This window comes from Hyla sarda, unplaced genomic scaffold, assembly GCF_029499605.1.
Source record: "Hyla sarda isolate aHylSar1 unplaced genomic scaffold, aHylSar1.hap1 scaffold_3181, whole genome shotgun sequence".
Taxonomy (NCBI): Eukaryota; Metazoa; Chordata; class Amphibia; order Anura; family Hylidae; genus Hyla; species Hyla sarda.
Window position 1 is genome coordinate 1 of NW_026609914.1, and position 22,448 is coordinate 22,448.

Consider the following 22,448-nt stretch of genomic DNA (forward strand, 5'->3'; position numbering starts at 1 on the left):
GCTGATGACCAATCCATTAGTGCAATGGATGGCTGGAAGCATTTGTCTTTGCCTTTGCAATACCACAGAAGCAATGCATGGTCAATGTACAGCAATGACACACCTGTGTGAACAGCCAGGAGACCCCCCCATGTTATGTTACATAGTTACATAGTTAGTACGGTCGAAAAAAGACATATGTCCATCAAGTTCAACCAGGGAATTAAGGGGTAGGGGTGTGGCGCGATATTGGGGAAGGGATGAGATTTTATATTTCTTCATAAGCATTAATCTTATTTTGTCAATTAGGAACATTCAGCACCCACCCGCTATCAAGGCAGCTGCCTATCATGTCATGCCCTACCTGCACAGGTGTGCTGGCTACTCAAATGATCCAATTAAGGAGGCCATTTAGTCAGCAGCAGCAGAAGTCCTGTGCCTGGACGCTCCAACAGCGGCCAGACACAAGCAGAAGCAGCAGAAGCAGCAGCAGCACCACCTTTTGTTTTTTGGCTGCAGCAGCAGCAGCAGCAGCAGCAAGGCCCACAGGGCTGGCTAGCTGGCTAGCCAGCAAGCAGGTAGCAATGAAAGTAGGAATCTTTCTTTTTAACCCTGTAAGGGGGTGGTGCACTGTACCCGAAGATACTGCCATATCGGGTCAATGCATAGGGCGACGGAAGCAAGCTTCGAAATCGGCCCCCGTTCTCAAAAATCCATTTAATATATGGTCCCCAGATAGGGGACGTATCAGATATTAAACTGATAAGAACAGATACTACACTTGATCTTAGCCAAAAGGCCGAGAAGCGATAACCGTGAAAGGGGCGGGCCCAACAAGGTCCCCTTCATGGGCACTATCACTGCTTGCTGTCAGGGAGGCTGCCAGACAATTTTCCATGCACACTCTGGGCTGGGGGGCAGTCAACCACCAGTACACACAGCAGAACCTAAACCCATACCATTATTGCTAAGCAGCAAGACAGGGGCCCATTGCACTCCCACGGGGCCTTTTTAAATGCAATCCATAACCCGGATTTGCCAGGAACCCTTCTTACTCCTCCTACTTGCATGTGACACTGGGCTTAGGATCTGCATAGGAAACACACACACAAGCACACACCTACCTTTGTTGCCTGCAGATGCCTCCTTGGCTGTCCCCAAACGGTATCAAACCAACACCCACGGGAAGCTGTAAGCATAGAGGACATGCCTGCACCCCATTGGACTTACCTGTGTGGGTTAAATCCGGGTTATTTGACAACCTATGGCGGTGATGGTTCTGCTCAGGCAGAGCAGTGCTGATGCTCCTCATAAAGCTGTCGCTGCTGTGAAGGTTCTAGGTGACATCACAATCCCTATGGTTACATACACAACAAAGCTGGGTTGTTGTTGTTTACACTCTGCAAGGCCTGTGGAAGTGAGTGACATCATAGCACTGTAGTTCTGAGGGTTCTAGATGGATGCAACAATCTCCTGTTGCTTCTATGAAGGCCATAATAGACGACATCACCAAACAGCTCCATAGTCACATACACAGCAAAGGAGAGATGTTGTTTACACCTAGTGATGTCAGTGGTATTGAGTGACATCACAGCACAGTGCTAAGGCTCCTGGGCCTGGACACAGCAGCGGCTGCAATATCTCAACGGAGAATACGTTTATATATATGTGTGTGTGTGCGCGTATATATATATATATATATATATATATATATATATATATATATATATATCTCCGCCGAAATCACTTTTAAACCCATTTCCACCTTTTTTTCCCTTCTCTTCCTCTTACTTTTTTTTCACGTTTTTTTACGTTTTTCTCCTTTTCGCCTCTTTTCTGGGCGTATTATTCTTCTTTTTCTTCTTTTTTTTCGTCTAATGCATACCCCATCAGTGCAGCAATGCTTATTCAATACCGCCAGCAGATGGAGACACTGGGGGATAATTTTCTAAGGATTTATACTGATTTTTCCTGTCTGAATTTGTCGCACAGAAAGTTGCAGGCCAAATATGTGTGACATTTCTGCGACTTTAGCTTCTAGAGCATTTTTACAACATTATACATAGGTGCTGAATACATAAAAAGCGACTGTTCAGCGACAGACAAGTCGCATCGGCTGAAAGTAGGCCAGAATGTCAGTCCATGTTGGAGCAGGTTTAGATACAGTCTAAAGCATAGATCTCAAAGTCTGTGCACAGAATTTAGCAAGGGCCTCGCACCTTCTGATGCATCAGGTAGGTGCACTATAGCATAGCCTAACCCTCTGTACTTTGGTCTATATTGATGCGGGACATAGACAGCCAGCTGATGACCAATCCATTAGTGCAATGGATGGCTGGAAGCATTTGTCTTTGCCTTTGCAATACCACAGAAGCAATGCATGGTCAATGTACAGCAATGACACACCTGTGTGAACAGCCAGGAGACCCCCCCATGTTATGTTACATAGTTACATAGTTAGTACGGTCGAAAAAAGACATATGTCCATCAAGTTCAACCAGGGAATTAAGGGGTAGGGGTGTGGCGCGATATTGGGGAAGGGATGAGATTTTATATTTCTTCATAAGCATTAATCTTATTTTGTCAATTAGGAACATTCAGCACCCACCCGCTATCAAGGCAGCTGCCTATCATGTCATGCCCTACCTGCACAGGTGTGCTGGCTACTCAAATGATCCAATTAAGGAGGCCATTTAGTCAGCAGCAGCAGAAGTCCTGTGCCTGGACGCTCCAACAGCGGCCAGACACAAGCAGAAGCAGCAGAAGCAGCAGCAGCACCACCTTTTGTTTTTTGGCTGCAGCAGCAGCAGCAGCAGCAGCAAGGCCCACAGGGCTGGCTAGCTGGCTAGCCAGCAAGCAGGTAGCAATGAAAGTAGGAATCTTTCTTTTTAACCCTGTAAGGGGGTGGTGCACTGTACCCGAAGATACTGCCATATCGGGTCAATGCATAGGGCGACGGAAGCAAGCTTCGAAATCGGCCCCCGTTCTCAAAAATCCATTTAATATATGGTCCCCAGATAGGGGACGTATCAGATATTAAACTGATAAGAACAGATACTACACTTGATCTTAGCCAAAAGGCCGAGAAGCGATAACCGTGAAAGGGGCGGGCCCAACAAGGTCCCCTTCATGGGCACTATCACTGCTTGCTGTCAGGGAGGCTGCCAGACAATTTTCCATGCACACTCTGGGCTGGGGGGCAGTCAACCACCAGTACACACAGCAGAACCTAAACCCATACCATTATTGCTAAGCAGCAAGACAGGGGCCCATTGCACTCCCACGGGGCCTTTTTAAATGCAATCCATAACCCGGATTTGCCAGGAACCCTTCTTACTCCTCCTACTTGCATGTGACACTGGGCTTAGGATCTGCATAGGAAACACACACACAAGCACACACCTACCTTTGTTGCCTGCAGATGCCTCCTTGGCTGTCCCCAAACGGTATCAAACCAACACCCACGGGAAGCTGTAAGCATAGAGGACATGCCTGCACCCCATTGGACTTACCTGTGTGGGTTAAATCCGGGTTATTTGACAACCTATGGCGGTGATGGTTCTGCTCAGGCAGAGCAGTGCTGATGCTCCTCATAAAGCTGTCGCTGCTGTGAAGGTTCTAGGTGACATCACAATCCCTATGGTTACATACACAACAAAGCTGGGTTGTTGTTGTTTACACTCTGCAAGGCCTGTGGAAGTGAGTGACATCATAGCACTGTAGTTCTGAGGGTTCTAGATGGATGCAACAATCTCCTGTTGCTTCTATGAAGGCCATAATAGACGACATCACCAAACAGCTCCATAGTCACATACACAGCAAAGGAGAGATGTTGTTTACACCTAGTGATGTCAGTGGTATTGAGTGACATCACAGCACAGTGCTAAGGCTCCTGGGCCTGGACACAGCAGCGGCTGCAATATCTCAACGGAGAATACGTTTATATATATGTGTGTGTGTGCGCGTATATATATATATATATATATATATATATATATATATATATATATATTTCTCCGCCGAAATCACTTTTAAACCCATTTCCACCTTTTTTTCCCTTCTCTTCCTCTTACTTTTTTTTCACGTTTTTTTACGTTTTTCTCCTTTTCGCCTCTTTTCTGGGCGTATTATTCTTCTTTTTCTTCTTTTTTTTCGTCTAATGCATACCCCATCAGTGCAGCAATGCTTATTCAATACCGCCAGCAGATGGAGACACTGGGGGATAATTTTCTAAGGATTTATACTGATTTTTCCTGTCTGAATTTGTCGCACAGAAAGTTGCAGGCCAAATATGTGTGACATTTCTGCGACTTTAGCTTCTAGAGCATTTTTACAACATTATACATAGGTGCTGAATACATAAAAAGCGACTGTTCAGCGACAGACAAGTCGCATCGGCTGAAAGTAGGCCAGAATGTCAGTCCATGTTGGAGCAGGTTTAGATACAGTCTAAAGCATAGATCTCAAAGTCTGTGCACAGAATTTAGCAAGGGCCTCGCACCTTCTGATGCATCAGGTAGGTGCACTATAGCATAGCCTAACCCTCTGTACTTTGGTCTATATTGATGCGGGACATAGACAGCCAGCTGATGACCAATCCATTAGTGCAATGGATGGCTGGAAGCATTTGTCTTTGCCTTTGCAATACCACAGAAGCAATGCATGGTCAATGTACAGCAATGACACACCTGTGTGAACAGCCAGGAGACCCCCCCATGTTATGTTACATAGTTACATAGTTAGTACGGTCGAAAAAAGACATATGTCCATCAAGTTCAACCAGGGAATTAAGGGGTAGGGGTGTGGCGCGATATTGGGGAAGGGATGAGATTTTATATTTCTTCATAAGCATTAATCTTATTTTGTCAATTAGGAACATTCAGCACCCACCCGCTATCAAGGCAGCTGCCTATCATGTCATGCCCTACCTGCACAGGTGTGCTGGCTACTCAAATGATCCAATTAAGGAGGCCATTTAGTCAGCAGCAGCAGAAGTCCTGTGCCTGGACGCTCCAACAGCGGCCAGACACAAGCAGAAGCAGCAGAAGCAGCAGCAGCACCACCTTTTGTTTTTTGGCAGCAGCAGCAGCAGCAGCAGCAGCAAGGCCCACAGGGCTGGCTAGCTGGCTAGCCAGCAAGCAGGTAGCAATGAAAGTAGGAATCTTTCTTTTTAACCCTGTAAGGGGGTGGTGCACTGTACCCGAAGATACTGCCATATCGGGTCAATGCATAGGGCGACGGAAGCAAGCTTCGAAATCGGCCCCCGTTCTCAAAAATCCATTTAATATATGGTCCCCAGATAGGGGACGTATCAGATATTAAACTGATAAGAACAGATACTACACTTGATCTTAGCCAAAAGGCCGAGAAGCGATAACCGTGAAAGGGGCGGGCCCAACAAGGTCCCCTTCATGGGCACTATCACTGCTTGCTGTCAGGGAGGCTGCCAGACAATTTTCCATGCACACTCTGGGCTGGGGGGCAGTCAACCACCAGTACACACAGCAGAACCTAAACCCATACCATTATTGCTAAGCAGCAAGACAGGGGCCCATTGCACTCCCACGGGGCCTTTTTAAATGCAATCCATAACCCGGATTTGCCAGGAACCCTTCTTACTCCTCCTACTTGCATGTGACACTGGGCTTAGGATCTGCATAGGAAACACACACACAAGCACACACCTACCTTTGTTGCCTGCAGATGCCTCCTTGGCTGTCCCCAAACGGTATCAAACCAACACCCACGGGAAGCTGTAAGCATAGAGGACATGCCTGCACCCCATTGGACTTACCTGTGTGGGTTAAATCCGGGTTATTTGACAACCTATGGCGGTGATGGTTCTGCTCAGGCAGAGCAGTGCTGATGCTCCTCATAAAGCTGTCGCTGCTGTGAAGGTTCTAGGTGACATCACAATCCCTATGGTTACATACACAACAAAGCTGGGTTGTTGTTGTTTACACTCTGCAAGGCCTGTGGAAGTGAGTGACATCATAGCACTGTAGTTCTGAGGGTTCTAGATGGATGCAACAATCTCCTGTTGCTTCTATGAAGGCCATAATAGACGACATCACCAAACAGCTCCATAGTCACATACACAGCAAAGGAGAGATGTTGTTTACACCTAGTGATGTCAGTGGTATTGAGTGACATCACAGCACAGTGCTAAGGCTCCTGGGCCTGGACACAGCAGCGGCTGCAATATCTCAACGGAGAATACGTTTATATATATGTGTGTGTGTGCGCGTATATATATATATATATATATATATATATATATATATATATATATATATTTCTCCGCCGAAATCACTTTTAAACCCATTTCCACCTTTTTTTCCCTTCTCTTCCTCTTACTTTTTTTTCACGTTTTTTTACGTTTTTCTCCTTTTCGCCTCTTTTCTGGGCGTATTATTCTTCTTTTTCTTCTTTTTTTTCGTCTAATGCATACCCCATCAGTGCAGCAATGCTTATTCAATACCGCCAGCAGATGGAGACACTGGGGGATAATTTTCTAAGGATTTATACTGATTTTTCCTGTCTGAATTTGTCGCACAGAAAGTTGCAGGCCAAATATGTGTGACATTTCTGCGACTTTAGCTTCTAGAGCATTTTTACAACATTATACATAGGTGCTGAATACATAAAAAGCGACTGTTCAGCGACAGACAAGTCGCATCGGCTGAAAGTAGGCCAGAATGTCAGTCCATGTTGGAGCAGGTTTAGATACAGTCTAAAGCATAGATCTCAAAGTCTGTGCACAGAATTTAGCAAGGGCCTCGCACCTTCTGATGCATCAGGTAGGTGCACTATAGCATAGCCTAACCCTCTGTACTTTGGTCTATATTGATGCGGGACATAGACAGCCAGCTGATGACCAATCCATTAGTGCAATGGATGGCTGGAAGCATTTGTCTTTGCCTTTGCAATACCACAGAAGCAATGCATGGTCAATGTACAGCAATGACACACCTGTGTGAACAGCCAGGAGACCCCCCCATGTTATGTTACATAGTTACATAGTTAGTACGGTCGAAAAAAGACATATGTCCATCAAGTTCAACCAGGGAATTAAGGGGTAGGGGTGTGGCGCGATATTGGGGAAGGGATGAGATTTTATATTTCTTCATAAGCATTAATCTTATTTTGTCAATTAGGAACATTCAGCACCCACCCGCTATCAAGGCAGCTGCCTATCATGTCATGCCCTACCTGCACAGGTGTGCTGGCTACTCAAATGATCCAATTAAGGAGGCCATTTAGTCAGCAGCAGCAGAAGTCCTGTGCCTGGACGCTCCAACAGCGGCCAGACACAAGCAGAAGCAGCAGAAGCAGCAGCAGCACCACCTTTTGTTTTTTGGCTGCAGCAGCAGCAGCAGCAGCAGCAAGGCCCACAGGGCTGGCTAGCTGGCTAGCCAGCAAGCAGGTAGCAATGAAAGTAGGAATCTTTCTTTTTAACCCTGTAAGGGGGTGGTGCACTGTACCCGAAGATACTGCCATATCGGGTCAATGCATAGGGCGACGGAAGCAAGCTTCGAAATCGGCCCCCGTTCTCAAAAATCCATTTAATATATGGTCCCCAGATAGGGGACGTATCAGATATTAAACTGATAAGAACAGATACTACACTTGATCTTAGCCAAAAGGCCGAGAAGCGATAACCGTGAAAGGGGCGGGCCCAACAAGGTCCCCTTCATGGGCACTATCACTGCTTGCTGTCAGGGAGGCTGCCAGACAATTTTCCATGCACACTCTGGGCTGGGGGGCAGTCAACCACCAGTACACACAGCAGAACCTAAACCCATACCATTATTGCTAAGCAGCAAGACAGGGGCCCATTGCACTCCCACGGGGCCTTTTTAAATGCAATCCATAACCCGGATTTGCCAGGAACCCTTCTTACTCCTCCTACTTGCATGTGACACTGGGCTTAGGATCTGCATAGGAAACACACACACAAGCACACACCTACCTTTGTTGCCTGCAGATGCCTCCTTGGCTGTCCCCAAACGGTATCAAACCAACACCCACGGGAAGCTGTAAGCATAGAGGACATGCCTGCACCCCATTGGACTTACCTGTGTGGGTTAAATCCGGGTTATTTGACAACCTATGGCGGTGATGGTTCTGCTCAGGCAGAGCAGTGCTGATGCTCCTCATAAAGCTGTCGCTGCTGTGAAGGTTCTAGGTGACATCACAATCCCTATGGTTACATACACAACAAAGCTGGGTTGTTGTTGTTTACACTCTGCAAGGCCTGTGGAAGTGAGTGACATCATAGCACTGTAGTTCTGAGGGTTCTAGATGGATGCAACAATCTCCTGTTGCTTCTATGAAGGCCATAATAGACGACATCACCAAACAGCTCCATAGTCACATACACAGCAAAGGAGAGATGTTGTTTACACCTAGTGATGTCAGTGGTATTGAGTGACATCACAGCACAGTGCTAAGGCTCCTGGGCCTGGACACAGCAGCGGCTGCAATATCTCAACGGAGAATACGTTTATATATATGTGTGTGTGTGCGCGTATATATATATATATATATATATATATATATATATATATATATATATATATATTCTCCGCCGAAATCACTTTTAAACCCATTTCCACCTTTTTTTCCCTTCTCTTCCTCTTACTTTTTTTTCACGTTTTTTTACGTTTTTCTCCTTTTCGCCTCTTTTCTGGGCGTATTATTCTTCTTTTTCTTCTTTTTTTTCGTCTAATGCATACCCCATCAGTGCAGCAATGCTTATTCAATACCGCCAGCAGATGGAGACACTGGGGGATAATTTTCTAAGGATTTATACTGATTTTTCCTGTCTGAATTTGTCGCACAGAAAGTTGCAGGCCAAATATGTGTGACATTTCTGCGACTTTAGCTTCTAGAGCATTTTTACAACATTATACATAGGTGCTGAATACATAAAAAGCGACTGTTCAGCGACAGACAAGTCGCATCGGCTGAAAGTAGGCCAGAATGTCAGTCCATGTTGGAGCAGGTTTAGATACAGTCTAAAGCATAGATCTCAAAGTCTGTGCACAGAATTTAGCAAGGGCCTCGCACCTTCTGATGCATCAGGTAGGTGCACTATAGCATAGCCTAACCCTCTGTACTTTGGTCTATATTGATGCGGGACATAGACAGCCAGCTGATGACCAATCCATTAGTGCAATGGATGGCTGGAAGCATTTGTCTTTGCCTTTGCAATACCACAGAAGCAATGCATGGTCAATGTACAGCAATGACACACCTGTGTGAACAGCCAGGAGACCCCCCCATGTTATGTTACATAGTTACATAGTTAGTACGGTCGAAAAAAGACATATGTCCATCAAGTTCAACCAGGGAATTAAGGGGTAGGGGTGTGGCGCGATATTGTGGAAGGGATGAGATTTTATATTTCTTCATAAGCATTAATCTTATTTTGTCAATTAGGAACATTCAGCACCCACCCGCTATCAAGGCAGCTGCCTATCATGTCATGCCCTACCTGCACAGGTGTGCTGGCTACTCAAATGATCCAATTAAGGAGGCCATTTAGTCAGCAGCAGCAGAAGTCCTGTGCCTGGACGCTCCAACAGCGGCCAGACACAAGCAGAAGCAGCAGAAGCAGCAGCAGCACCACCTTTTGTTTTTTGGCTGCAGCAGCAGCAGCAGCAGCAGCAGCAAGGCCCACAGGGCTGGCTAGCTGGCTAGCCAGCAAGCAGGTAGCAATGAAAGTAGGAATCTTTCTTTTTAACCCTGTAAGGGGGTGGTGCACTGTACCCGAAGATACTGCCATATCGGGTCAATGCATAGGGCGACGGAAGCAAGCTTCGAAATCGGCCCCCGTTCTCAAAAATCCATTTAATATATGGTCCCCAGATAGGGGACGTATCAGATATTAAACTGATAAGAACAGATTTTTTTTTTTTTTTTTTATTGAAAAGGAAATATACAATACATAACCAAGTAAATCATTCAAAAAATTACATATTCATCTGAAAACACATGAATAACACATATTTGACATATACAATATATACAGGAATCATGTCTTTACATGTACATATAACAAAAAGCTTTCCCTTCATGACTTTCCCTCAGAAAAAATAAATTGCAGCGGATTCTGTCCCTCCAACTGTCCCTTCATATCAGGATATAATCTGTAAGAAAAGAAAAAGAAAGACAAATAAGAATACAATCATAACCAGTACTTCCATTTTTTGTGTTTCCAGATCCCCTCTGCATCATCAGAACCATAGTTTTTCCTATCACATAATACGTAAAGGTAAATTTTACCACGGATCATGCCCAGACACTCCTTCACACTTACTTCAGTTTGATTGAAAATCCTAATATTCCTTACATCCCACAGAACCTCTTTTACACAATTTACTATGAACCATAACACTCTTGCCTTCTCTCTCTCCACTGCACACAAACCAAACATCATCATATTAAAGGATAAGATTTCAATTCCAGTAAGATTTTTAATTAGACCAGACATTTTTCTCCACACAGACTTCGCATAACCACACTCCCAAAACACATGTACATAATTCTCACATCCACCGCAACCATCCCTGGGACACACTTCACTGTCTACCAATCTCCTTCTCCTCTGAAATTCCCTTGTTGGCAGACACCCATGAGCTAACATCCAAGACAAGTCCTTTTGTTTATTTGTCAGTTCCTTGTGACTGACATTTTTCCACACTACCTTACAATCCTTCTCAGACAGACCTCCCACACATTCCACTGTTTCTCTCTGCTCCAACACTTTCATCACCTTCTTACTATCATTCCATTCAGTCACACATTCCAGATTATTTTTCCTGACACACCGCCCTATTCTCTGATAGAACCAAGGAACCTCAAAACTTACAGGTACCCTTAAGTCCCTTTCCATTAGCTTATATTTCAACAACACATTACCAGCCAAATACCTTACCATGCACCCAAACACACATTCCTTCTTACTTACAGCGAGACAAAAACTGACATACTTCACAGCCAGGAACACTTCCACATTCATCATTCCTTTCCCACCATGCATTCTGCTTTTCACCACCTTCCCACGACTCAATTTCTCCATCCTTGAATTCCATAAGAAAACAAAGATCTGCCTGATAATTCTTGCCAGACACCTATCCGGTGGAGGAAACACATAATTAACATAAAGCAAAATAGGAATTATAACAGCTTTAATAACCAGAATCCTTCCCTCAATCGATAAAGTCCTTAAAGACCAGAAGTTTATTTTATTCCCCACCCTCCCCAAAACCCTCTCCCAACTTTCTTTCCCATACAAATCATTATCAAACACCACCCCAAGCACTTCCACACCCCCCTCTCTCACAGGCCACTCGCACAACCCACTCTCTCCCCACCCCTCAAAAAATTTACAACCACTCTTCCCAACATTAAGCTTAAACCCACTCATTAAACAGAAACACTCAATCAATAACTTAGCACGCCTTACCCCTGCCATTGACTTACATACAACAGTAACATCATCCATGTAACCAATCACTCGCATATCCTTCCCATGACTACCAGGTATTTCTATACCCCGCATCACCTTATCTCTCCTAATCATCCCCAACAAAGGCTCAATCATACAAATAAAAAGAATTGGCGACAGGGGACACCCCTGCCGCACTCCAGATTTTATACTCACTTCCCTACTCAGAAAACCATTGACCTGAATCTTACTATAAATGTCCCTATACAAACATTCAATCCACTTCACCATTCTGTCCGGCACATTCATCCTCCTCAAAACCCTAAACAATAAATCATGCACCACCCTATCATACGCTTTTTCAAAATCCACCGTAACAACAGCCACACCTTGCTTCCTAGTTTTACAGTCCCACAATACATCCCTCAGACCTAACAGACATTCAGAAATCCTACGATCAGGCACTGTACACATTTGCTCCTCACCTACCATACAATCAATCACATCCTTTAACCTATTCGCAATAACTTTAGCAATAATTTTGTAATCACAATTCAAGAGCGCTATAGGCCTCCAATTTTTAAGATCCCTCTTATCCCCTTTTTTAAACAATAACACAGTCACACTCTCACTCATACTTTTAGATAACTTCCCTCTCCTAAGTACTTCCTTACACACCTCCCATACATAATCCCCTAACATATCCCAAAACACAAGATAAAATTCCACAGGCAAACCATCACTCCCTGCCACCTTTCCTTTCTTCATCCCATTCACAGCATCCTCCACCTCACTCTTCCTCACATCCTCTTCCATAAAGAACCCATCAATTTCATCCAAACGCTTATCCACATATCCCAAACATTCCTCCTCTAGAGTCACGTCCCGCTCCTTCTCCGTGAATAAATCAGAATAAAACTTCCACACTTCCTCTAACACCTCATCCTTACCAAAGACCTCTACCCCATCATTCGTAAAAACACTCATCATCTCAGTTTTTTTACTGAATGCCTTTTTAAAGAAAAATTTGCTACATTTCTCATCCTTCTCTTTCACTTCAACCCTAGCCTGTGCAATAATCTTCCTTCCATTCCTCTCCAGACACTCATTCACACTTCCACGAGCTTCCTCAATCTCCTTCTCAACACTCATCCCCAAACGCCTCAATTCATACAAATACTCTAACCTTCTTTGCCATCTCTCATACTCTTCTCTATCTTTCCTCCCTTTCTCACACCCTTTTTTAATAAAAAACCTTTTAGTCTCTAACTTCACCCACTCCCACCACTCAACCACACTATAAAATGCATCCTTCCTCAACACCCATCCATCAAAACGCTCCCTATATTCTTGTAATACACATTCATTATCCAATAAAGACACATTCAACTTCCAAACACCCTTTCCATACTCACTTAGACCACCACCTTTTACCACACACTCAATCCAGGCATGATCCGTGAACGGTAACCTCCTCCGTCTGAAATTAGAAACAGACATTAGTTTTGAGACAAAAATGAAATCAATACGCGAACTTGTATTGTTAGAAAAATATGTATAACCGATAGTACCATCATTATGGGCAACAAAGGAATCCTTTAACCCAAATAAATTTACAATCTCTTTAAGCTGCTTACTAGTACTGTCTAAACCAGACCCACCACCCACCGTAGTACTACTCCTATCCCCCTCTGTTATTATACAATTGAAATCCCCTATAAGGAACACATCATCCCTCCCACTCAAAAAGAAATATAATTTCTCAAACACCTCCCCTCTTTCCTTCCTCCCAGTTGGAGCATAAACATTAATTACTTTATATGTGAAACCCCTGAAAATAAAATGCACTAATAATACCCTACCCGGAACAATATGGACAACTTTTTTAACAACAAACTCATTACTTTTGAACAAAATCCCCACCCCCGAATTACGTTCCATTGAACCAGACCATACCGATTGCCCATAAGGCCAGGAGATATTTGGCTCCCCATCCAAGCAGCACTCCTGGAGACCTAGAACATCAAAAGAATATCTAGAAAGTAAATCAAAAATGGCGGATCTCCTTTCTAAAGATCTAATACTGCGGACATTTAGAGAACCAATTGTTAAACTCATTCAAACATTTGAAGGAAAAAAAGGAAATACAAAATCAAGCATTATCAAAAGGAGGCCTAGCCTTTCCCCGACCTCTACCCTTATTTTTTGCCTCCCCTTCCTTAAACTTAAGAGTCTTTGTCAATTTTTTGACTGAACATTCCTCCAAATAACCTGTGCCCAGGGAGGATAAAGAGGAGTCAGAATCAATCTGACATGACGACCCTCCACCTGCCTCCTCCCTTCCCGGGCTAGGAAAGTCCTCAATCCTTTGACTCTGAGGAGTCGGACAGTCATCCTCCGATTCTTCCACCGGCATCTTTCTCTTCAAGGATTCTTTGTCCACAGTCATCTCCTCTGGGGGATCAGAGGCCTCCGAAACAGATGCCCCCGAAACAGACTCCGCCTTCTCCCCCTCTGCCACCAAAGCATCCGGAACAGACCTAGAAATGGAAGGAAAAACAGGGGCAGACTCTGCTTCACTGGTCAGCACGCTAACCTCTGCATCGCCTGCCCTGGCAGCATTGGAGTCCTCAGGAACTGTCCCACCTCGAAGAGCCATTGCATATGATCGGGGTGCCCCGGACTGGTAAGTGGGGCAACTCCTAGCCAGGTGATCCGAAGAACCACAGAAATGACACTTGCGTTTCTCGGGACAGTCTGCAGTGCGGTGATCAGGCTTGTGGCAGTTCCTGCAAACCTGCCCGGTTGTACAGTTCTCTCTGGTATGACCAAAGCAAAAACAGTCCCGGCAAAAACTTGGCATCCCCGGGTAGTGCAGAAACCCCCTGTTGTTCCCTATCGCAAAGTTCTGCGGGGGGTGACAAAAACCTTCAGCACCACCCTCGGGGGCAGGCCTAAACTCCACCCAAAAACGTCTCATGCCTGTGAAAGTCCCCAGGATGTTATTTTTCCTCTCCGCACCAGAAACAGACACACAATACCTTCTTAGAAAGGTCTGGATCTCCTCATCCCGCACAAAAGGGTTGTACATATGCACTACCACTGGAACTTTCTTAGGCCGAGCCTCGCAGGAAATGAATCGGATCCCTTGTAGGTCAGGGTGAGAAGCATTCTCCTTACTCCGGTAGAGACAGGTACGGAGATCATCCAGGTTGTAGAAGGTCACGTCAAAGAATCCTTGGCTGGGAAAGACCTGGACACAGAAGATGGAAGCATGCGGCATCCTCAGCACTCCTTCCACGACCTTCTGCTGGACATGCAAAATCCCGTAGGCACTCCTCTTTTCCTCCTCGATAAACAGCCGTACTGTATTAGGAGCGTTCGGCGCATTAGCCATCCTCTCCGGCAGACCCGTCCTCCGATGATCACCTTCCCGTTATCCTGGGACTAAGCCCTCTCCCCAATAGCAGCAGGTGGGTGAAGCCCAGGCAATAAACCTGGGCGATCCCACAAGGCCGAGGAGAGGGGTACCCGAATACCTTAGGGCAAGACACTTGATCTTAGCCAAAAGGCCGAGAAGCGATAACCGTGAAAGGGGTGGGCCCAACAAGGTCCCCTTCATGGGCACTATCACTGCTTGCTGTCAGGGAGGCTGCCAGACAATTTTCCATGCACACTCTGGGCTGGGGGGCAGTCAACCACCAGTACACACAGCAGAACCTAAACCCATACCATTATTGCTAAGCAGCAAGACAGGGGCCCATTGCACTCCCACGGGGCCTTTTTAAATGCAATCCATAACCCGGATTTGCCAGGAACCCTTCTTACTCCTCCTACTTGCATGTGACACTGGGCTTAGGATCTGCATAGGAAACACACACACAAGCACACACCTACCTTTGTTGCCTGCAGATGCCTCCTTGGCTGTCCCCAAACGGTATCAAACCAACACCCACGGGAAGCTGTAAGCATAGAGGACATGCCTGCACCCCATTGGACTTACCTGTGTGGGTTAAATCCGGGTTATTTGACAACCTATGGCGGTGATGGTTCTGCTCAGGCAGAGCAGTGCTGATGCTCCTCATAAAGCTGTCGCTGCTGTGAAGGTTCTAGGTGACATCACAATCCCTATGGTTACATACACAACAAAGCTGGGTTGTTGTTGTTTACACTCTGCAAGGCCTGTGGAAGTGAGTGACATCATAGCACTGTAGTTCTGAGGGTTCTAGATGGATGCAACAATCTCCTGTTGCTTCTATGAAGGCCATAATAGACGACATCACCAAACAGCTCCATAGTCACATACACAGCAAAGGAGAGATGTTGTTTACACCTAGTGATGTCAGTGGTATTGAGTGACATCACAGCACAGTGCTAAGGCTCCTGGGCCTGGACACAGCAGCGGCTGCAATATCTCAACGGAGAATACGTTTATATATATGTGTGTGTGTGCGCGTATATATATATATATATATATATATATATATATATATATATATATATATATATTTCTCCGCCGAAATCACTTTTAAACCCATTTCCACCTTTTTTTCCCTTCTCTTCCTCTTACTTTTTTTTCACGTTTTTTTACGTTTTTCTCCTTTTCGCCTCTTTTCTGGGCGTATTATTCTTCTTTTTCTTCTTTTTTTTCGTCTAATGCATACCCCATCAGTGCAGCAATGCTTATTCAATACCGCCAGCAGATGGAGACACTGGGGGATAATTTTCTAAGGATTTATACTGATTTTTCCTGTCTGAATTTGTCGCACAGAAAGTTGCAGGCCAAATATGTGTGACATTTCTGCGACTTTAGCTTCTAGAGCATTTTTACAACATTATACATAGGTGCTGAATACATAAAAAGCGACTGTTCAGCGACAGACAAGTCGCATCGGCTGAAAGTAGGCCAGAATGTCAGTCCATGTTGGAGCAGGTTTAGATACAGTCTAAAGCATAGATCTCAAAGTCTGTGCACAGAATTTAGCAAGGGCCTCGCACCTTCTGATGCATCAGGTAGGTGCACTATAGCATAGCCTAACCCTCTGTACTTTGGTCTATATTGATGCGGGACATAGACAGCCAGCTGATGACCAATCCATTAGTGCAATGGATGGCTGGAAGCATTTGTCTTTGCCTTTGCAATACCACAGAAGCAATGCATGGTCAATGTACAGCAATGACACACCTGTGTGAACAGCCAGGAGACCCCCCCATGTTATGTTACATAGTTACATAGTTAGTACGGTCGAAAAAAGACATATGTCCATCAAGTTCAACCAGGGAATTAAGGGGTAGGGGTGTGGCGCGATATTGGGGAAGGGATGAGATTTTATATTTCTTCATAAGCATTAATCTTATTTTGTCAATTAGGAACATTCAGCACCCACCCGCTATCAAGGCAGCTGCCTATCATGTCATGCCCTACCTGCACAGGTGTGCTGGCTACTCAAATGATCCAATTAAGGAGGCCATTTAGTCAGCAGCAGCAGAAGTCCTGTGCCTGGACGCTCCAACAGCGGCCAGACACAAGCAGAAGCAGCAGAAGCAGCAGCAGCACCACCTTTTGTTTTTTGGCTGCAGCAGCAGCAGCAGCAGCAGCAAGGCCCACAGGGCTGGCTAGCTGGCTAGCCAGCAAGCAGGTAGCAATGAAAGTAGGAATCTTTCTTTTTAACCCTGTAAGGGGGTGGTGCACTGTACCCGAAGATACTGCCATATCGGGTCAATGCATAGGGCGACGGAAGCAAGCTTCGAAATCGGCCCCCGTTCTCAAAAATCCATTTAATATATGGTCCCCAGATAGGGGACGTATCAGATATTAAACTGATAAGAACAGATACTACACTTGATCTTAGCCAAAAGGCCGAGAAGCGATAACCGTGAAAGGGGCGGGCCCAACAAGGTCCCCTTCATGGGCACTATCACTGCTTGCTGTCAGGGAGGCTGCCAGACAATTTTCCATGCACACTCTGGGCTGGGGGGCAGTCAACCACCAGTACACACAGCAGAACCTAAACCCATACCATTATTGCTAAGCAGCAAGACAGGGGCCCATTGCACTCCCACGGGGCCTTTTTAAATGCAATCCATAACCCGGATTTGCCAGGAACCCTTCTTACTCCTCCTACTTGCATGTGACACTGGGCTTAGGATCTGCATAGGAAACACACACACAAGCACACACCTACCTTTGTTGCCTGCAGATGCCTCCTTGGCTGTCCCCAAACGGTATCAAACCAACACCCATGGGAAGCTGTAAGCATAGAGGACATGCCTGCACCCCATTGGACTTACCTGTGTGGGTTAAATCCGGGTTATTTGACAACCTATGGCGGTGATGGTTCTGCTCAGGCAGAGCAGTGCTGATGCTCCTCATAAAGCTGTCGCTGCTGTGAAGGTTCTAGGTGACATCACAATCCCTATGGTTACATACACAACAAAGCTGGGTTGTTGTTGTTTACACTCTGCAAGGCCTGTGGAAGTGAGTGACATCATAGCACTGTAGTTCTGAGGGTTCTAGATGGATGCAACAATCTCCTGTTGCTTCTATGAAGGCCATAATAGACGACATCACCAAACAGCTCCATAGTCACATACACAGCAAAGGAGAGATGTTGTTTACACCTAGTGATGTCAGTGGTATTGAGTGACATCACAGCACAGTGCTAAGGCTCCTGGGCCTGGACACAGCAGCGGCTGCAATATCTCAACGGAGAATACGTTTATATATATGTGTGTGTGTGCGCGTATATATATATATATATATATATATATATATATATATATATATATATATATATTTCTCCGCCGAAATCACTTTTAAACCCATTTCCACCTTTTTTTCCCTTCTCTTCCTCTTACTTTTTTTTCACGTTTTTTTACGTTTTTCTCCTTTTCGCCTCTTTTCTGGGCGTATTATTCTTCTTTTTCTTCTTTTTTTTCGTCTAATGCATACCCCATCAGTGCAGCAATGCTTATTCAATACCGCCAGCAGATGGAGACACTGGGGGATAATTTTCTAAGGATTTATACTGATTTTTCCTGTCTGAATTTGTCGCACAGAAAGTTGCAGGCCAAATATGTGTGACATTTCTGCGACTTTAGCTTCTAGAGCATTTTTACAACATTATACATAGGTGCTGAATACATAAAAAGCGACTGTTCAGCGACAGACAAGTCGCATCGGCTGAAAGTAGGCCAGAATGTCAGTCCATGTTGGAGCAGGTTTAGATACAGTCTAAAGCATAGATCTCAAAGTCTGTGCACAGAATTTAGCAAGGGCCTCGCACCTTCTGATGCATCAGGTAGGTGCACTATAGCATAGCCTAACCCTCTGTACTTTGGTCTATATTGATGCGGGACATAGACAGCCAGCTGATGACCAATCCATTAGTGCAATGGATGGCTGGAAGCATTTGTCTTTGCCTTTGCAATACCACAGAAGCAATGCATGGTCAATGTACAGCAATGACACACCTGTGTGAACAGCCAGGAGACCCCCCCATGTTATGTTACATAGTTACATAGTTAGTACGGTCGAAAAAAGACATATGTCCATCAAGTTCAACCAGGGAATTAAGGGGTAGGGGTGTGGCGCGATATTGGGGAAGGGATGAGATTTTATATTTCTTCATAAGCATTAATCTTATTTTGTCAATTAGGAACATTCAGCACCCACCCGCTATCAAGGCAGCTGCCTATCATGTCATGCCCTACCTGCACAGGTGTGCTGGCTACTCAAATGATCCAATTAAGGAGGCCATTTAGTCAGCAGCAGCAGAAGTCCTGTGCCTGGACGCTCCAACAGCGGCCAGACACAAGCAGAAGCAGCAGAAGCAGCAGCAGCACCACCTTTTGTTTTTTGGCTGCAGCAGCAGCAGCAGCAGCAGCAAGGCCCACAGGGCTGGCTAGCTGGCTAGCCAGCAAGCAGGTAGCAATGAAAGTAGGAATCTTTCTTTTTAACCCTGTAAGGGGGTGGTGCACTGTACCCGAAGATACTGCCATATCGGGTCAATGCATAGGGCGACGGAAGCAAGCTTCGAAATCGCGGCCCCCGTTCTCAAAAATCCATTTAATATATGGTCCCCAGATAGGGGACGTATCAGATATTAAACTGATAAGAACAGATACTACACTTGATCTTAGCCAAAAGGCCGAGAAGCGATAACCGTGAAAGGGGCGGGCCCAACAAGGTCCCCTTCATGGGCACTATCACTGCTTGCTGTCAAGGAGGCTGCCAGACAATTTTCCATGCACACTCTGGGCTGGGGGGCAGTCAACCACCAGTACACACAGCAGAACCTAAACCCATACCATTATTGCTAAGCAGCAAGACAGGGGCCCATTGCACTCCCACGGGGCCTTTTTAAATGCAATCCATAACCCGGATTTGCCAGGAACCCTTCTTACTCCTCCTACTTGCATGTGACACTGGGCTTAGGATCTGCATAGGAAACACACACACAAGCACACACCTACCTTTGTTGCCTGCAGATGCCTCCTTGGCTGTCCCCAAACGGTATCAAACCAACACCCACGGGAAGCTGTAAGCATAGAGGACATGCCTGCACCCCATTGGACTTACCTGTGTGGGTTAAATCCGGGTTATTTGACAACCTATGGCGGTGATGGTTCTGCTCAGGCAGAGCAGTGCTGATGCTCCTCATAAAGCTGTCGCTGCTGTGAAGGTTCTAGGTGACATCACAATCCCTATGGTTACATACACGACAAAGCTGGGTTGTTGTTGTTTACACTCTGCAAGGCCTGTGGAAGTGAGTGACATCATAGCACTGTAGTTCTGAGGGTTCTAGATGGATGCAACAATCTCCTGTTGCTTCTATGAAGGCCATAATAGACGACATCACCAAACAGCTCCATAGTCACATACACAGCAAAGGAGAGATGTTGTTTACACCTAGTGATGTCAGTGGTATTGAGTGACATCACAGCACAGTGCTAAGGCTCCTGGGCCTGGACACAGCAGCGGCTGCAATATCTCAACGGAGAATACGTTTATATATATGTGTGTGTGTGCGCGTATATATATATATATATATATATATATATATATATATATATATTTCTCCGCCGAAATCACTTTTAAACCCATTTCCACCTTTTTTTCCCTTCTCTTCCTCTTACTTTTTTTTCACGTTTTTTTACGTTTTTCTCCTTTTCGCCTCTTTTCTGGGCGTATTATTCTTCTTTTTCTTCTTTTTTTTCGTCTAATGCATACCCCATCAGTGCAGCAATGCTTATTCAATACCGCCAGCAGATGGAGACACTGGGGGATAATTTTCTAAGGATTTATACTGATTTTTCCTGTCTGAATTTGTCGCACAGAAAGTTGCAGGCCAAATATGTGTGACATTTCTGCGACTTTAGCTTCTAGAGCATTTTTACAACATTATACATAGGTGCTGAATACATAAAAAGCGACTGTTCAGCGACAGACAAGTCGCATCGGCTGAAAGTAGGCCAGAATGTCAGTCCATGTTGGAGCAGGTTTAGATACAGTCTAAAGCATAGATCTCAAAGTCTGTGCACAGAATTTAGCAAGGGCCTCGCACCTTCTGATGCATCAGGTAGGTGCACTATAGCATAGCCTAACCCTCTGTACTTTGGTCTATATTGATGCGGGACATAGACAGCCAGCTGATGACCAATCCATTAGTGCAATGGATGGCTGGAAGCATTTGTCTTTGCCTTTGCAATACCACAGAAGCAATGCATGGTCAATGTACAGCAATGACACACCTGTGTGAACAGCCAGGAGACCCCCCCATGTTATGTTACATAGTTACATAGTTAGTACGGTCGAAAAAAGACATATGTCCATCAAGTTCAACCAGGGAATTAAGGGGTAGGGGTGTGGCGCGATATTGGGGAAGGGATGAGATTTTATATTTCTTCATAAGCATTAATCTTATTTTGTCAATTAGGAACATTCAGCACCCACCCGCTATCAAGGCAGCTGCCTATCATGTCATGCCCTACCTGCACAGGTGTGCTGGCTACTCAAATGATCCAATTAAGGAGGCCATTTAGTCAGCAGCAGCAGAAGTCCTGTGCCTGGACGCTCCAACAGCGGCCAGACACAAGCAGAAGCAGCAGAAGCAGCAGCAGCACCACCTTTTGTTTTTTGGCTGCAGCAGCAGCAGCAGCAGCAGCAAGGCCCACAGGGCTGGCTAGCTGGCTAGCCAGCAAGCAGGTAGCAATGAAAGTAGGAATCTTTCTTTTTAACCCTGTAAGGGGGTGGTGCACTGTACCCGAAGATACTGCCATATCGGGTCAATGCATAGGGCGACGGAAGCAAGCTTCGAAATCGGCCCCCGTTCTCAAAAATCCATTTAATATATGGTCCCCAGATAGGGGACGTATCAGATATTAAACTGATAAGAACAGATTTTTTTTTTTTTTTTTTATTGAAAAGGAAATATACAATACATAACCAAGTAAATCATTCAAAAAATTACATATTCATCTGAAAACACATGAATAACACATATTTGACATATACAATATATACAGGAATCATGTCTTTACATGTACATATAACAAAAAGCTTTCCCTTCATGACTTTCCCTCAGAAAAAATAAATTGCAGCGGATTCTGTCCCTCCAACTGTCCCTTCATATCAGGATATAATCTGTAAGAAAAGAAAAAGAAAGACAAATAAGAATACAATCATAACCAGTACTTCCATTTTTTGTGTTTCCAGATCCCCTCTGCATCATCAGAACCATAGTTTTTCCTATCACATAATACGTAAAGGTAAATTTTACCACGGATCATGCCCAGACACTCCTTCACACTTACTTCAGTTTGATTGAAAATCCTAATATTCCTTACATCCCACAGAACCTCTTTTACACAATTTACTATGAACCATAACACTCTTGCCTTCTCTCTCTCCACTGCACACAAACCAAACATCATCATATTAAAGGATAAGATTTCAATTCCAGTAAGATTTTTAATTAGACCAGACATTTTTCTCCACACAGACTTCGCATAA

The 22,448-nt window shown here is 45.0% G+C and overlaps 8 non-coding genes across 8 annotated transcripts; all 8 read right to left on the reverse strand.

The window, feature by feature from the left end:
* Window positions 1-599: 599 nt before the first annotated feature.
* LOC130329586 (U2 spliceosomal RNA) lies at window positions 600-790 on the reverse strand. Its single transcript, XR_008873129.1, has one exon. It is a non-coding gene; the product is annotated as a U2 spliceosomal RNA (small nuclear RNA).
* Window positions 791-2,881: 2,091 nt separating this feature from the next.
* Window positions 2,882-3,072, reverse strand: LOC130329590 (U2 spliceosomal RNA). The gene has a single exon (XR_008873133.1). It is a non-coding gene; the product is annotated as a U2 spliceosomal RNA (small nuclear RNA).
* Window positions 3,073-5,163: 2,091 nt separating this feature from the next.
* LOC130329592 (U2 spliceosomal RNA) lies at window positions 5,164-5,354 on the reverse strand. Its single transcript, XR_008873134.1, has one exon. It is a non-coding gene; the product is annotated as a U2 spliceosomal RNA (small nuclear RNA).
* A 2,093-nt stretch (window positions 5,355-7,447) lies between these two features.
* LOC130329593 (U2 spliceosomal RNA) lies at window positions 7,448-7,638 on the reverse strand. The gene has a single exon (XR_008873135.1). It is a non-coding gene; the product is annotated as a U2 spliceosomal RNA (small nuclear RNA).
* Window positions 7,639-9,737: 2,099 nt separating this feature from the next.
* On the reverse strand, window positions 9,738-9,921 carry LOC130329588 (U2 spliceosomal RNA). The gene has a single exon (XR_008873131.1). It is a non-coding gene; the product is annotated as a U2 spliceosomal RNA (small nuclear RNA).
* A 7,194-nt stretch (window positions 9,922-17,115) lies between these two features.
* Window positions 17,116-17,306, reverse strand: LOC130329594 (U2 spliceosomal RNA). Its single transcript, XR_008873136.1, has one exon. It is a non-coding gene; the product is annotated as a U2 spliceosomal RNA (small nuclear RNA).
* Window positions 17,307-19,403: 2,097 nt separating this feature from the next.
* Window positions 19,404-19,596, reverse strand: LOC130329587 (U2 spliceosomal RNA). The gene has a single exon (XR_008873130.1). It is a non-coding gene; the product is annotated as a U2 spliceosomal RNA (small nuclear RNA).
* A 2,087-nt stretch (window positions 19,597-21,683) lies between these two features.
* LOC130329589 (U2 spliceosomal RNA) lies at window positions 21,684-21,867 on the reverse strand. The gene has a single exon (XR_008873132.1). It is a non-coding gene; the product is annotated as a U2 spliceosomal RNA (small nuclear RNA).
* Between the last annotated feature and the right edge of the window lie 581 nt (window positions 21,868-22,448).